The sequence below is a fragment of the Lepisma saccharinum genome, chromosome 28, assembly GCF_977018435.1.
Source record: "Lepisma saccharinum chromosome 28, izLepSacc3.1, whole genome shotgun sequence".
In the NCBI taxonomy this organism is placed as follows: Eukaryota; Metazoa; Arthropoda; class Insecta; order Zygentoma; family Lepismatidae; genus Lepisma; species Lepisma saccharinum.
This window is the reverse complement of record NC_139256.1, coordinates 5,476,914-5,492,326: the sequence shown is the minus strand read 5'-3', so window position 1 is coordinate 5,492,326 and position 15,413 is coordinate 5,476,914. Positions and strand designations below refer to the sequence as shown.

The 15,413-nt window shown below is 38.9% G+C and overlaps 1 protein-coding gene across 3 annotated transcripts in view; it reads left to right on the top strand.

Moving 5' to 3' along the window:
• Positions 1-14,059: 14,059 nt before the first annotated feature.
• Mf (myofilin) overlaps positions 14,060-15,413 on the top strand; it is a 40,185-nt gene continuing 38,831 nt past the window's right edge. For 2 of the 3 annotated variants that reach the window (XR_014440877.1, XM_083113806.1), the window contains exon 1: positions 14,060-14,226. The gene's annotated coding sequence lies outside the window, so the exon portion shown is untranslated. The remainder of the gene's footprint in view (positions 14,227-15,413) is intronic. The other variant, XR_014440878.1, reaches the window with a different exon arrangement.

Below are 15,413 nucleotides of genomic sequence, written 5' to 3'. Positions count from 1 at the left end.
GGCAACACTAGTTACTAGCTAGCCAATGAACATGCACTGCATAAAAGAAGCAAGCACTACGCCGTGCTATATTGCCACATTAGCGTCGCTACCGAACGGTGGGAACCGCGAGCTGGAGCGCTATTCAATTGTTTTCAATGATGTTTGCGCGAGTGTGTCCAGGAATGGAATGACAATATGGCAACAATAGCGAAGGTTTTCGAGCAGGGTAGAACACATGATGCTAAGAGAGAGGGAGACGAAACGAAAATTCGTTTCTACGCAACGGCAAATTTACGTGTGTGGCACTCTACATGTGAATGTTTTCCTTTAAAATTGTGTTGTTATTACAGAAGATCTAAGAACGTAGTTGGTGTGTTTTAGAATATCATTATACGCAGAGTTTGGTGAACGTGGATCGTGGCTGCGTATGTCATCAAAGGAAAGGCCATAGACCTGACGGTCTGTGACTTTTTTTTATGGGGTTACATAAAAGATTGTGTCTATGTACCCCCATTGCCTCAAAACCTGCAAGAACTGCAAATTCGCATCACTTCGCAATCCAGTCCATCCCTGTGGATATGTTGGAGCGTGTGTGGCATGAATGGGAATAGCGCCTTGATGTCTACAGAGCCACTCGTGGGGGCCACATTCAATGTCGAGTTGTAAAATAAAATATTTGAGTTTTTCTTTCAAATGTCACCAATTTCATTTAAATACGATTATCCAAAGCGACGTAATACCACTTTAAAGTATGACAGTATATTTATGGACACGCTGTATTTAATTTAAGGTACGGAGTTTATACATTTGCAATTCCACATATTCAGACTCGAAATATATCTTGAAACACAAGTGGCGGATGTTACGGGAAATTTGTTAATTGTACAAGAACTTCAAACTCAAATTTGTCTATTCAACTCTAAGATATCTTATCTTGCAATAATCTTTCGTCTGTCAGATAGACTGTTCTGCAAAATACACTATAAAGTAAACGGATTGAGAGAATTCTGTTTTATTTTCTCCGCAGTTTTATTTTCCTTCATTGATAAAAATGAAATCTATACTGTGAAAAAAATGCCTCAGGGCATTTATAAATACGTATAAATTTAATGGGACTTGGATTAATAAAAAAATTGCAATTTTTCACGTGTACGGGAAAAAAATCACGTAGAATTCACGTAGAATTCCCGGAATTTAAGGGATTCCCGATGAGTAGCCACCCTGATAATACCAGGGGACGCTGATAAGTATTGAGCCTTACCCAGAACAAATTGAGCTAGGAAGCTGAAATTTGCAGGGTGCACTGGTCAATTCTTTTGTATGTAATGGTGCAAAAATCGACTTTGTATGATTTTAACTTCCCTTTGTTTTTCAGATCCAAAGTGAAAATAGCAGCACCTCCAGAAAAGCTCTCCAAAGGAGTCATCCTGTTACATGACTATGCCTCGCCACACACTGCAGGTGAAACAATGGCGACACTGACCTCTTTAGGCTTTCAAGTGTTTCCACCATATTCGCTGACCTATTCGCTGTCATTAACTCGTATGGACGTAAAACAAATTTTTGACTTTTGAGGATTTATTCCCGATTCAAGAGGACTTCCCGACTCGGGAACTATGGAAATTCCAATGAAATCCGTGCTATTTCAGGAACTGATCTCTTCCAGTTAGATATTTCAGTCAAATGTCTTCCTAACTCGGGAAATCCTACTAATTCCCTCGGGAGAGGTTGAATTGGCGTTTGAAATAGTTGACATTACCCACTCCTCTGTAACTACTAACTTGACCTAACATTCAAGCAAAAGATGTGCAAATTACTCAAAATACTAGGCGCATCCAGAAAGTAAGTTTCCCACTCGCCCACAGGTGGCAGGCCATGCGTATTGAAACCGGTTTTGCGCATGCGTGAGAGGCACATGCCCTGGCTAGTGAATGCCCTATTCGCGATTAAAATTATCCGATATGCCATCTGGTGAGATTTTCAGGAACCACTCCACGTAGGACACCTCGCTGCGCTTCGCCTTGTTGAAGCCATTCAAAGCATGGGGATCTACTGTTCAGTTTTTTGCTCTAAATCGTTTTGTGGTTCAGGACAAGTGGAAAGCTTACATGTGTTTTCTACCCCGTGGAATCAACAAAATGAAATGTTTAAATAAATCAGGGAAAACAGAACTGATTGACAAGACTGTAATAACTGAATTGCGGCAAGGAAATTACGAAGAATGCACGAGTCTGTTCACTTTATTTTCCGAAATAATCTTTCGGAAATATGATTTTATTGCCATGAAAGTAAGTTTTAAATTGTTCTTTATGAATATAACATTTTTTTTCGAAAACAATGTATTATGCATGCAATTTGGAACAGGTGCAAGTCGATTAAGTGTGAAGATGAAAATAGTATGAGAATTAATTAATGTCCGAAATCATAAAGGTAAGTCAGAAAAACATAATTGACATGCTAATGTTGCTGTTTCATTCAGTCAGTCAATTTTCAGTGAAGACTGAAGATAGCCTCAATGAACTTATTGTTATTGTTGTTGTTGTTGTTATTATTATTATTATTATTATTATTATTATCCGGTGTTGTTATTAAACTAGCCTGCCTCTTTGGGGAAAAACTGCAACGGCATGTTTACATTTATTTCCTGCCCAAGCTTTGCAATACAGGTGAATTGCTTTATTTTCAAATCATTTCTGAAAGCCCCAGTTAGGCAGTTACAACCGAGGTGCAGTGCAGATGAAACAGCACTGCTTTGAAGAACCAGTGCATATACATTAGTTTCGTCTGCATTGTCCGTGTTATTTTTATTATCATAATTAAATGCTTCGCTCTCAGCACAGCTTCACCTTCCTTATAGTTCCTGGAATTCACATCGCATTCGCAATATTTAAATATAACGCTTAATTTAAACGTTTCTTTCATATCAGCAATGACAACACGCTGCTATTACGTACTACTACTGAATATAAACAAAGATTTATCCTACATAGAGCGGCCATATTGGAAGCGACACTAGCGCTCAGGTGGTAATTTTAATCGCGAATAGATCGACCACAAGGAAAAAATCTTGGACGAAAAGTCCCATAAGGAAGCATGGTCCACTTTCCCCCTCGCGGGAGTTCGATTCACAGGAGTCGCGGGTCTGCGCAGGTTTCTTTGCTTGTGGTTCCACTATAGAAGACGCCTCCCGAAAGTCCCTCAGTAGCGTCGTGGCAGCGATGAAACAGCTGGTGAACACATCAAGGACACCATCACATCACGAGTTAAGAGACCAAATGTCCGTAAAAACCTGCGTGCCTGCATTCGTAACGGAGGTGCCCACTTTGAGCAAGACGTGTGATGTTCTTTAATTGTATTGTTCATTGATTCCATTCACATGAAGATGAATGAGGTATTATTTCTTGCACACAAATGTGAATGTTAGCAACATTTGTACCTTGTCGGATAGCTGATGACACAAGGAAGTAATTTAAGTAATTTGTACGGTTCGTGTCATACCATTTTTGTTATTAATACGTTGCCAAGTAAACTAAGAGTGCATTTTTTTATCATCACTTGTAAGTTTAGACCCACCCGTTAATTACATGTGATTGTTATTTTGGAAAAACTTTTTTTCAACGAAACACTTATTTGTTAGCTATCAGAAAACGCTGAAATAAGTTCCATACAATGAGCAGTTTTTTTTCAATTCATCTTTTTATGTGGAAAATTGTCATTTTTTAAAAAAAACAATTGAAATTCGATTATCTCGAAAACTACTAATTTTCGGACGGGGTATCATATGGTCAAATTTATTGCAAATTGTCTCTACTTTAACCCCTTTCAGGGAATACATCTCATCTAATTACCAGTCACCCTGTATATATATATATATATATATATATATATATATATATATATATATATATATATATATATATATATATATGGGGGGGTGCACACGTACTATCTCAGGGTAACGTGCATTAACGATAAGAGATAAGAACTCAATAACCGGTCCTTACTTCTCCGCCTTTTCTCCCGAGGTAACGGTTTCCTAGTTGGAAGCATTTCGCTTCAAACATTCAACGTCATAATATCGGTTCCTGAATTGGAACCTTCTTAGTTGGGACATCACCCTTTTGAGAGTCCCTTATCTTCAGGGTGCGGTGGTGTATCAACATTTCTTGCTGGTCTGACTTCAGATAGCTCCATACGTCAGGGTAACAGTACTATAAATGTCGCGTCTATACAACATGTATTTTGCCTGTACACAAACTATAATTACCAAGAAGACATTGATTGATTGATTTGAAGGCCCAGGGGGAAAAACGATGAATGCCGATTTTTCGCCCATTTTGAGATCGCAGCGCCATCTGATAGCTCAGAAGCTGTACTATAAGAAATGTGAACGACCTTGGTTAGGAAAACGGTGAGAAGAGCCTGAAAAACGCATTCAAACATACGGGGCAAGGGGGAAAAACGATGAAAGTCCGAGCGTCGGGGGAAGAACGATGAGTGTTTTCTGTTAAATAATGTGTCCCTCACTGAAACGGGTTAGCGTTACGGGAAGGTTATTCCAGTCGTTCGTTGTGAGTGTGTTGAATCGTGCAGTGTTGTGATCAGTTGTATTGTGTACTATTTGTGACAAACATGAATGTTTGCTTAATATTTGTTGAGATATTAAGATTTTTAAATGTTTGTTATTTCAAATTATATGCAAGATGTCACAGACAACTTTAATTATATTGGTACAGTTGTGGTTGGAACTTGTATATGTGTTTCGAAATACGTCATAATCTGTTCGCATTGACGTCACGTTCACATCTCAACAGAGGAAGTGACTCGTACGTACAAGTCGCAAAAAGTTGTGGTTGAAGCTGGCATCAATGACTCTGAAAAATCAAAAAGAGAAACAGAACACTCAAGACTGGAAACAGAACACAAACTTCATTTACTGAAAGCTCAGAAGTTTTATTCCCTCAAGAAGTGATACAAAAAGAAGAGTAGAAAGGATAACACCATAGCTGCAGTTACCATGGATTTTCAGAGAAAATTACCGACCCCCAACATTAGCACTAATGATGTGTATTATAAACGTCAGTTGAGCTTCTACAGCTTTAATATTCACATCCTTTCCTCTGGTGATTCAGTTTTCTTCATGTACGACGAGACCGTTGCTCATAAAGGACCAGAGGATGTGTGCTCTATGGTCGACAGTTTTGTGCACAACTTTTTACCGGAAAAAGTTCGTCACGTGGTCATCTTTTGTGATTCTTGTGCCGGCCAGAACAAGAACTATACTGTCATTCGATACCTCCACCATCTCGTGACAGAAAAACGTCGTTTCGATGCCATCAACATGTTTTTTCCAATCAGGGGCCACTCCTACTTAGAGTGCGATAAAAACATGAGCTACATAAATCAACAGTCCCATGTTGAGTTGCCGGACGAATGAAGAGATGTAATAAGGAGCAGAAGACACAAACCAAAGCCATTTCCTGTGGTAAACAGTACGAAGGAGCTCTTCAAGACGTGGACTGAGTTCTTGAAGCCAATTTACCTGCCAAAATGTCCATTTCCTACCAGACCAGTGCGTTGTTTGGACATACAAGCTGAAAACCCTACCAAAACCACCAACGCTACGATAGAAAATGATGAGGATCTCCCTGTGGACTAGTTAGTTGATAATCAGGAATAGTTTGTGAGTTACCCCCAAGACTGATCCAACTTTTTTCATTTTGATGATAGTTTGATAAATAACAAACATCACTCTTTTGAATGTTGTAGTGTTACTCTCATTTTGTCTTTGTTCATTAGTGCACACCTGCAATGTAGAATTAAAACCACATTTTTCGGCATAATTTTGCTTATTACTCTTTTTTGGTTTCCTCTGATTCTCCAGCAACATTTTCCTATGGTTAACTACATCTGTGGGAGTAAAAAGATACTTAAAAATAATTATTTTGGCATATAATGGCGTATTTATGAATATAAATACTTGTTTTTCATTTCCTGGCAAATCGCCTCGAATGAACATTCATCGTTTTTCCCCCTGCCCCTTCATTTGCTTTATTTTACTTCGCTTTTTGTGCCACTTTTGGCTAATTTGCGAAGCTGGGGATGGGTGATGACATGATGAAATTGATGAATGGACACTACTCACAAACATCCATACCCAGGCCGGGATTCGAACCCGGGACCCTAGCGCGATGTGACAACCTATGACCAAGCAAACAGATATATCACATCTACAAGCCCATTAGTTCATTTATATCGTTCCAATCTCATCAAGGATCGATATTTCAGAATCCAAAATGGCTAGAATGATGAAACTTGATAAACACAGGTGCTTCCTTGAAACAAGTTTGAGATAGAAGACTATGTTAGAGGTACTTCAAGCGATGACAAGGTAACGTGGAGACACAGGAAATGTGGCAAATTAATACATATTACTCACGCTGCATCGAGAGTTACTGAAAATAAATCTGCAGTCAAATGATCAACACGACAATTTATCTTTAGGGAGGAAATTTAAAGCTAATTTTGGGACGGTATGTTTTGAAAACTAACAGATATTGAATGTCAAACGGGAGGAATATAACACCCACATTAGTTTCAACAGACGACGTGCATTTCGGCCCAGGACAAGTGGAGGCTGTTTGTGCAAGTGCAAGGTGAGTGTTATGCGCCTTAAATGCAGATGAAATCACGGCTAAATGCTTCCGTAAATAAACGGCCTTGTGACAGTAATGGGGCAATGTGGGGAGATGCTAACGGTCTGTTTACACATTACGGCCCCCGCTGGGCTGCCTCTCCAACCAACCTGGGATTCGGCACTCTTCCAAACGGAACGCACGGTCCTGCTGGTTTATTTACTAGACGCTTCTTGCTGCAGTTTCCAGCTTTCACCACTTCCTTCACTGTTGTCATTCCGCATACACACACAAAACCGCCAAAAATATCTCGCAATGAAAAAGTTCCTCATAATACTGGTAATGTGTTGGAGTTTTTGCTTTAAGTCCACTTTACGCACAGAAAGGCTAATCGGGACTGGACCTACAGTTTAAAGTGGGATCCGAACTACCGGGTATCGAACCCGGGACCCCTTGATTACAATACTGGTAATTTGTCTGATCTTGTTCCCACCTAATGACGGGTATACCAACCCCCGCCCCCCTACACACACACACATACGTATACACATATGCCAAAATGGTTTTCTGAAAAATCGAAAAAGGTGACATGCAAATTTTTACACCCTGTTCCAACTATCTCTGGAGCAAGTGAACGAAAACAAGTCTCTGCATAAGAAGTGACGTGAGACGGCTCCACCAATGAACACGTGAGAGGACCGGGATTGCGTGGAGGAGAGTAAAACGACTGCAGTTAGCAGCCTTCGAGCGGCGTGTACTGTCTCGCTCTGCCCACTCGATTCCTCCTTCTCTGCCGTTATGCGCGGCCTTGCTCCAGAGATAGACGGGACAGGGAATAATATTCTCCACAAAATACCCGTCTGACACTACGAATAATGCGTATTGTATTCACATTTCTTTACTTCTTTCAGATGTGACTTTGAATTATGTAAGTGTGATGGTGTGTGTGAACCGGTATATTCGTATGTACTTCTTTTTTGCACATATACGTATATTCTAAACCATTTTGTTTAATGCTTTTTCACGTGTAATCTACTTTGTAATACCTTGTCCTGAGTTAAGTGGTAGAGCAGCCCTTAGATGAACCTCGCTCAGCAGAAAATTAAAAAAAAAAACTATTCTATTCTAAAAGAAAGTGACATTTCAAAAAATCAGTTTTAGGTTTCGGTTTTCAAAACTATTCAAAACAGTTTCTCAGAATCGATTTTTAAAATTGATCCTTTCGCACTTAGACACTTGGATAAATATTATCTCTGATGTTTGTGCTTTATTCTATATGGAAATATTTTCACATTAAGCCTGTGTTTGTAGAGTGCGAAGGAATTTCAGTTGGCCATCATTTGATTGTTTGCGAAATCAAACTCTCCAGTTTGGTTTTCACGCAGTTCTGTATCCAAAAATACGTAATATGATATGGTTAATAAGAGTGTCAAATGTTATGCTTGTACAGTTATGGACACTTCTGGGTTGTAATGACTGCATTGAATGTCAATGGGTTTGTTACAACACAGAAGTGTTCGTGACTGTACCATTAAAGCACCTGTTTTCATCTATATGCCGAACTACTAGAAACAAGGAAATGTCTTTCCGTGCAGAAGAACACATGATTTATGGGCGGAGTTTGAGCTTTTGCTTTGGGGGGGGGCAGAATCTGGGAGAAGCATATGATGTACCTGAGGGTTATTGAATATCCCCTAGTTTATAAGGGGTCCAGAGGCCCCTTCCCCCGGATTAAAAAAAAAACAACTTAATAACACTGAGTTTTAGGCCTTTTAGATTTGAAAATGTTAAATTTCCTCCTCACTTAAGTAAACAAATATTAATTAGTATATTGGTTATCAGTTTTATAAGAAGCAAAAGAGTACGATTATTGAATTTTGCATTTCATTATTTTTTATTGATACAATACTCGTATTACTTTTAAAAAGTTACGGAACAATAGTAAGCTTCAGAAATTTAAAAAAATTAAATTGAAAAGTTCTTTTGATGCCTCAGAAGTAACTGTTGAGTCAACAAAAAGTCATTTTACTTTCTTCTTTCTTCAAACAATACACATCAATCAAATCGTCTAAGACCCGCTATTGCGGCGCAATTACCGCACATGACATCATGCCAAATGTCAAGATTTGCTGTATGGCTTCATAACAAAAATGTAGTAATTGAACTTAATCATGTGTTACTTTTTAGCCTTCTTTAAGTTGGGGGGCCAGGCCCCCCCAGAACTCCGCCTATGATGTGATTGATGTGAAAGTGAAAACACATGCAGAAAAAAAATTGAATATTTATTTATAGTCTCAATGGAAATTCATCATGAGAATTAAATATTAAGATAAAAATAATAGAGTAACAGTTGGAAAGAGTTCAATGTACGTGACAAATGGGGAAAAAAGTTATGTCTCTCCGTCAGTCACATGTCACTTCAAGAAAATGTAAATCTTATCAGATAAACGGTTTAGAAGAGAGGGAAGACCTCCGAATTGTAGAAAACAATACAGATTGAACCAGAAAGTTTGTTGAAATGTTTTTTCAGTGAAGAGACCTATACTTTCATGTTCCATTCAGTGATGCAATTTCTTCAAATTTTCCGCCCGAGTTTTCTGCCAAGTTTTCTCCCCCTCCCCTCGTTCCACTTGACTTCCTTTCCTAAATTTTCTTGACTAATAGCTCTTCTTGCTCCAAACATCTATTTCTGATCTCAAGCACTACAAGTGTTCTGATTTTCCATGTCTACTGTGTTCTTCACACAGTCTCTCCTGATCTTATTGGTAATGCGGTACTTGTGGACTGCACAAAATAGACTGAATGAACAAAATAAAAAATGGTCGTAAGGGTACCGCAACCTGTCTTAGAACAAGAATAATGGGTGTACATTGAATGTAAAGGATGTTCGTTTACTTTATCCTTCTTAGGTCTTCTCGGTGGCACAGGTTCTCCATTCTAAGTTCAACTTCATTGTCAACATAACCAGGAATAAAAAAACGTATAATAACAAGTTTATCGTTCTTGTGGTTAACTTCCACAAAGTTAAAGATAAGAGTGTTATGGTCAAAGTGAAGTCATCGAGTCAAGTCATAAGTCCTGGACTGAAATTGCAACGCAAATGAGGTAATGTTATTCACGTGATGTAACATATTACCGTATACAGATTGTGGATTTCCAAAGCCCCTTATAATGGGAAATAGATACAGTAAAACTTGTCTATCCCGGAACATGATGGTTCCGAGCAAAATTTTCCGTCTTAACAGTTTTCCTTCTTATACAGGGTTGACTTTAAATACAGTATAGAGCGCTGCAGGAAATAATGGAAAGACAGATTTACATTTCGCATTACTTATAATGTAGAGTACTAATGCATGTACGTATATGAATAAAAATGCGATACAGTCGCAATAAGCATAGCAGAGATTACAATTATGTAACTACACAACATGTTTGTACACTTTTTACAGTATTGTAAGAACGTTCAGTACGTACTTGTGTATCTTTTCGAACCCGGGACCCCTGTCGTCGTAGCGCGATGTGCATAGAGGGAAAGAGAAAGATTGAAAGATGGAATAAGAGAGGTGAAGAAAGATTGGATTAAAAGTGAAGAAAAAAGAAAGAAACAGAGATAAGAAGAAAAATAGAAAGATGACGAAAGAACAGAGGAGAAATAGACAAAGAAAGGTGGAGAAAGAGGGTAAGAGATGAAAGAAAGAAACGGAATCGTAACAGCTATGATAATCGACAATGTTACCGATAAGCGAGTGGCAACAGAGGCGTGTTCCACTTACAGTATTGCATTGTTTTCTTGCGAGTGAAAAATATAAAGGAAGAAATTCCCGTCTTACTGAGAATAAAAACATCTCGTTGGTCTTTAAATGTTGTTCCGTTTCCACCTTAAGGAGGTTTCCGCCTTAAGCAGGTCATTTTCAGGTATAAAATCAGTCCGTTCTGGGGACTCTTTTTTTTCCGTATTTACAGGTTTCCTTCTTATAGAGGTTCCGGGATATGCATGTTTTACTGTAATTAAACTGTCAAAGTAATGATAAGGAAACTTTGACGGAAGCAGAACTAGACTTAAAACTTTGCTTGAACGTAAGGGAGTGACTCAATTAAGAAGGAATTCTTTTCTTGGCGGCCGTTGGAGTTCTCGGCGGGTTTCAGCGCTTCGTCTGCAAAGGGATGCCTGGTGTTGGTATGTCAACGTAAACTTGGCTCTTCCTCCTCTCTCGCCCTCCGTACGAGGAATACATCCGAGAATTTGGAGGAAAGGAAATAAATATATATTTTCCAAAGTTCTTCGAAATATAAGTAGTATAGCAAGAACGGAATTTCGAAGTAAAGCCAAAATTTCGCACAACAGTACTTTCGAATTTCTCACTGAAAGGATCTTGAAACTCCCGTACTCGATTGCCGATAGAGGAAGGATTGTAATGTACCGAATGTTATTTTTACTTTTGACTGATTGTTACGAGAAGCGAAAAAAAATGGTAAAGAAATGTGAACGATATTGAAGCGTCTTTACTTGTTTATTATGATTCTCGTAACGGAGAACATTTTTCCTTAGTAATGTTCGCACGGCTATGAATTGTCGGCGGGATAAAACAACGGGGTATTATTGTCCTGTACTAGTTGGTAACAAAAGACGGCATCTACTTTTATTTCTTTGTCCGTAATTTTTTCATCCTGCCATCGACAACAAAGTATCTGTTGCGCTAAATGTACGAAGAATAAATTATAAAATAAACGATTATATGCAAGGCAATTACGAAATTATACAGCAATATGTTTTATTACGAGAAAAGTGAAGAAATATGTTACAAAAAGGCTAAATTCGTAAAATATATCGAACTGTGCCTTATCAAATTCGGCTGATTTTCATCAGACACGTAAAGATCTCACGCCAGTATTCGATCCGATGCAAAATAAGAAATATGTTATAAGTAGGGCTCTAAAGTTGGAGATCTATAAATTGCCAAAAAAAGACCCTTAAAAAGACCTAAAAATATCAAAAAGAAGGACCTAAAAACGGAAAAAAGGACGTATAAATGTGATCCAAATTAATTAATAACTTCAGTTTTAATTACATATTTAATGAATAAAAAAAATCTGGTGGTATGGAACACACAGTGCGAAAAACTATATGAATGAAATGCATCTTCTTTCAGTCCAAAAATGTTTCTCGTTTCAGAGATGGTTCAAATATATTTCTTTCTTTCTTTTTTTTATTTCTTTACTACAGAAAGGATGTTTAAGAGGTGATGAACTGATGATGATTCGAATTGAGAATGGGCAGTAAAAACGTAGTCGAAAGAAGGTGAAGTTGCAAAAAAAAGCCGTTAAGACCTAAAAAAGGCTAAAAAAGGACCAATATGCCAAAAAACGCCGAAAGAGGCAAAAAAGGACAAATAAAACCCACCTTTTTCTGGCCTACAATGACCCAAAATTATCATATATTATGTTGGGCCTCGTCGTCGGACACTAGGGAAAAAAAGGATTTTTCCTCAACTTCCGAGGCCTAGTGAAGACTGATAATTCCAGATGATTGGAGAACGTCTGGTTCCAGATGTCAGATTAATCCTTAAACTATAATTATACCGATACTGTCTTATCATGATTTCTCCATTTTTCATTACAAGCTGTCATTAGCGGTGTCGCATCTAAATTTTTACGCGTTTCCTTCGAAACGTCTACGGCTGAGAAATCACCATGTAGCGGTTATCTACGAGTGACCTCGGTCTCCCTACAAGCTAGGTACGATTCCAAACAAAGTGTTTGTCTCGTCTCTAATATCAAGAGAAGGACGACTGGTTGAATAACGAGATCAGAACGACACCAGGCCCTTCGAGTCTTGACTAGACTAGATACATCTGTGGACAAATGGAAACGAGACTTTTACGTTCGAGACTTTGCTAAATTAAACGTGCGAATTTCATTTAAATCAAAATTGGCGATATACCGAGGGGGTGGTTCTCAGATTAAGGATGCCTGTTTAATTAAGAGGTGCGGTGATCCAGCTCTATCGAGGGGGAGTAGTTAGCACAGCGCATTACGACTCCATGGATCCCCGGTTCGAATCCTGCATAATACGAACATGAATCCTTGTGTTTGTCTGTCCCGTTGAAAATTAAAACAGTAAAAGCGAATATGTCCTGCATGGAGAGGCTCTCGGTTTGATTTTGATTTGTTCTAGTTTACTCCCCTTTTCTGACACTTTTGGCTAATCGCGAAGGTGAGGGATGATATGATGAAATTGATGAAGGGGCACTCACAAAGAACACCCATGCCGGGATTCGAACACGGAGCGACTCTCGGGTTAACGCAGCCTCCGATAAGTAGGTATCTGGGAGAATGTAAAGCCAGGCGGAGCATGGTGAACGGTTGTTAAAGGTCGAGGAATATTAAATAAATTTAATTCCGGTCCAGGAGAGAAAATCGGCAAGCGTAAATGGGTTCTGGACCGTAAGAAACCTTCTTGTCTACAGTATTTCAATTCGGTCCAGGAACTTCTTTTTCAGATGAATTTAAAAACGGTCCAGGAAATTTTTCTCAATTAAATAATACGCAATTTGGACCGAATTTATATTGTGCGAGAAAAAAAATATTCCAGTCCTGTTGCGGAACGCAATAGACCTTTTAACAACCCAGGCGTGGTGCTACTTACGTAACCTCCACCAATGGCTAAGGTTGAGAATGCGTATAGCCCTACCTTCGTATCCCCACATATATGCAATGTGTAGGGTGCAACTGTCATATTTTTTAAAGTATGTTTATTAGTTTTTTTGCATTGTGGTTGCTACTATTTCAAGATTCGAGGCGACGAAGACTTTGGTTCGTGAATCGGGACGAGAACAAAACTAAAGTTTACATATCGAGACGAGAATGAAGCAGGTTTCCCCCTTCGCGAGACGAGACAGCGCTGTGTATACCCAACGGCAAAAGAAACAGTAGGCAAATTGACCACCACCATTTTCATTCAGTCAGTTTTCCACAATGTGATGTTCATGAATTGAAGTAAAAACGTCAATAGGCAGAGGACATCATCTGATTTACATCAACAGAAATTAATTTCTTAAAAAACATAGGATGAGGAATAAAGAGTAATGAAAATAATGATGGACTATTTGCCTACCATTATCTTTGCCGTTAACTGTACAAATTTCATGCTCCTCCCTGCACCGCACTCCCCTAAACTGCTTAGATCCAGTAAGAGCTCACAGATGATAGGTCGTGTGCTCATTCCGCCCCTCGGAAGATCCTCAATGCGACGCATCTTGGCACCGTCCGGCCACTCTCCATATAAGGCCGTGGCTCATGTTCCACGGCCATGAGGCACTAGGGGCGTATCCTTGTCCCCCACCCACTCATTTTCGCTTCGCGATTTCTGCACCGACTGGTGGCGAAACGGGACAATCTCCGCGAAAACAAAAACCGCCGATGCTAACTTGGCCAGCCAACCGACGGCCTGCAAAGTCCACGATTCACGCGATTATTTCTGGCTTCTGAACCTAACGAGCGTTGCCAAGCGACCGGGGCGACATCTGGTAGGAGATCTGGTCTTGGCGCCTCTACTCCGGAATCCAGCACAGTAGCACTCCAGTGTTTGGTGGGTTGAGGTGAGCGAAAGGTATGTGCCTTCGAAGAGCAGTCCGTGAGTAGTGAGAGTGCTTGGTGTGAGAGCTGTGGAAGCGAGTGTTGTCTTTTCAGGCTTCTGTGCTTGTCGTTTTTCAGCTGGCGGAGACGTTCGTGTGAAGAGAGGTGAACTTGTGGTGAAAATCTTTACAGACAAGATAGCTGTGTATTCAAACGAGCGAGTACCGTATGTATAGGAAATAATAAGTTACAGCAGGTTTCAACTTGCCGTTCAAACCAGAACTGACACCAAGAAGCATTGACTATTACAATGTTCATAATGTCCCATGAATCAGCAATAGCAACACTCACCGCGATAAATATAGACGTTCATTGTTATTGCAGATGACTGTACATTCACAATATTAATAAAGTAAAGTATTCGTGTATAACGGCAACCTTAAAAGATGTAAGAAATTAATTCTAAGGGAAAGGACATACCAGAAAGCTTTACCACATGAATGTTTTGTAGCACGTCTCAATTTACAAGCGACAGGATAGTGGAGTGGTGAACTGCAATGAAATTCCGATAGTGTTCTCTCCATAAACTACTCTCAGAGCCAATCAACTTTCAGAAGAAATTTGAGCACACTTTCCAACCGTTTTAACAAGCATCAGAATAACTTAAAATGGATAGAAAACAATTCCTTTTAGAATTTTTATAAACAATATGTTTATTAATATCACATTTCAATGTCAGTGCATCTGCTACCATATTTCAGTTGTAGAGCTCCTGGCAAATATTACAAACTTTAAAAAAAATCAGATAAAGTAAAGCTTCTTGCTTCTTGAGGGTTCGGGAACAGAAATTTGGACAAAAATTAATGTTCAAAATGTAAAAAGCAAATACTTCCTTTCACAAAAGATATTTCCAAAAATGAATTCGATGTACGCGTAAGTATTGGCGTGAACTAATTTTATAATATCCTTTAGGAAAATCTCAATTACAGATATTCGATGTGAAATGAGAAATACCATTTTTCTATTAAATTACAGTCTCATAATAATCATTTTTGGTACAATATTTATATATTTCCAAATGAAAATAGTTTCTAGTATTCAAAAATAAGACCCTCAACACCTATTTCCCTCATTACTACATAGGTTACAGAAGTGGTGACACCTGTCATTTGTTCTGCAAGTTCATGTAGACTTGCAAATGGTTTTCATATATTACCACAT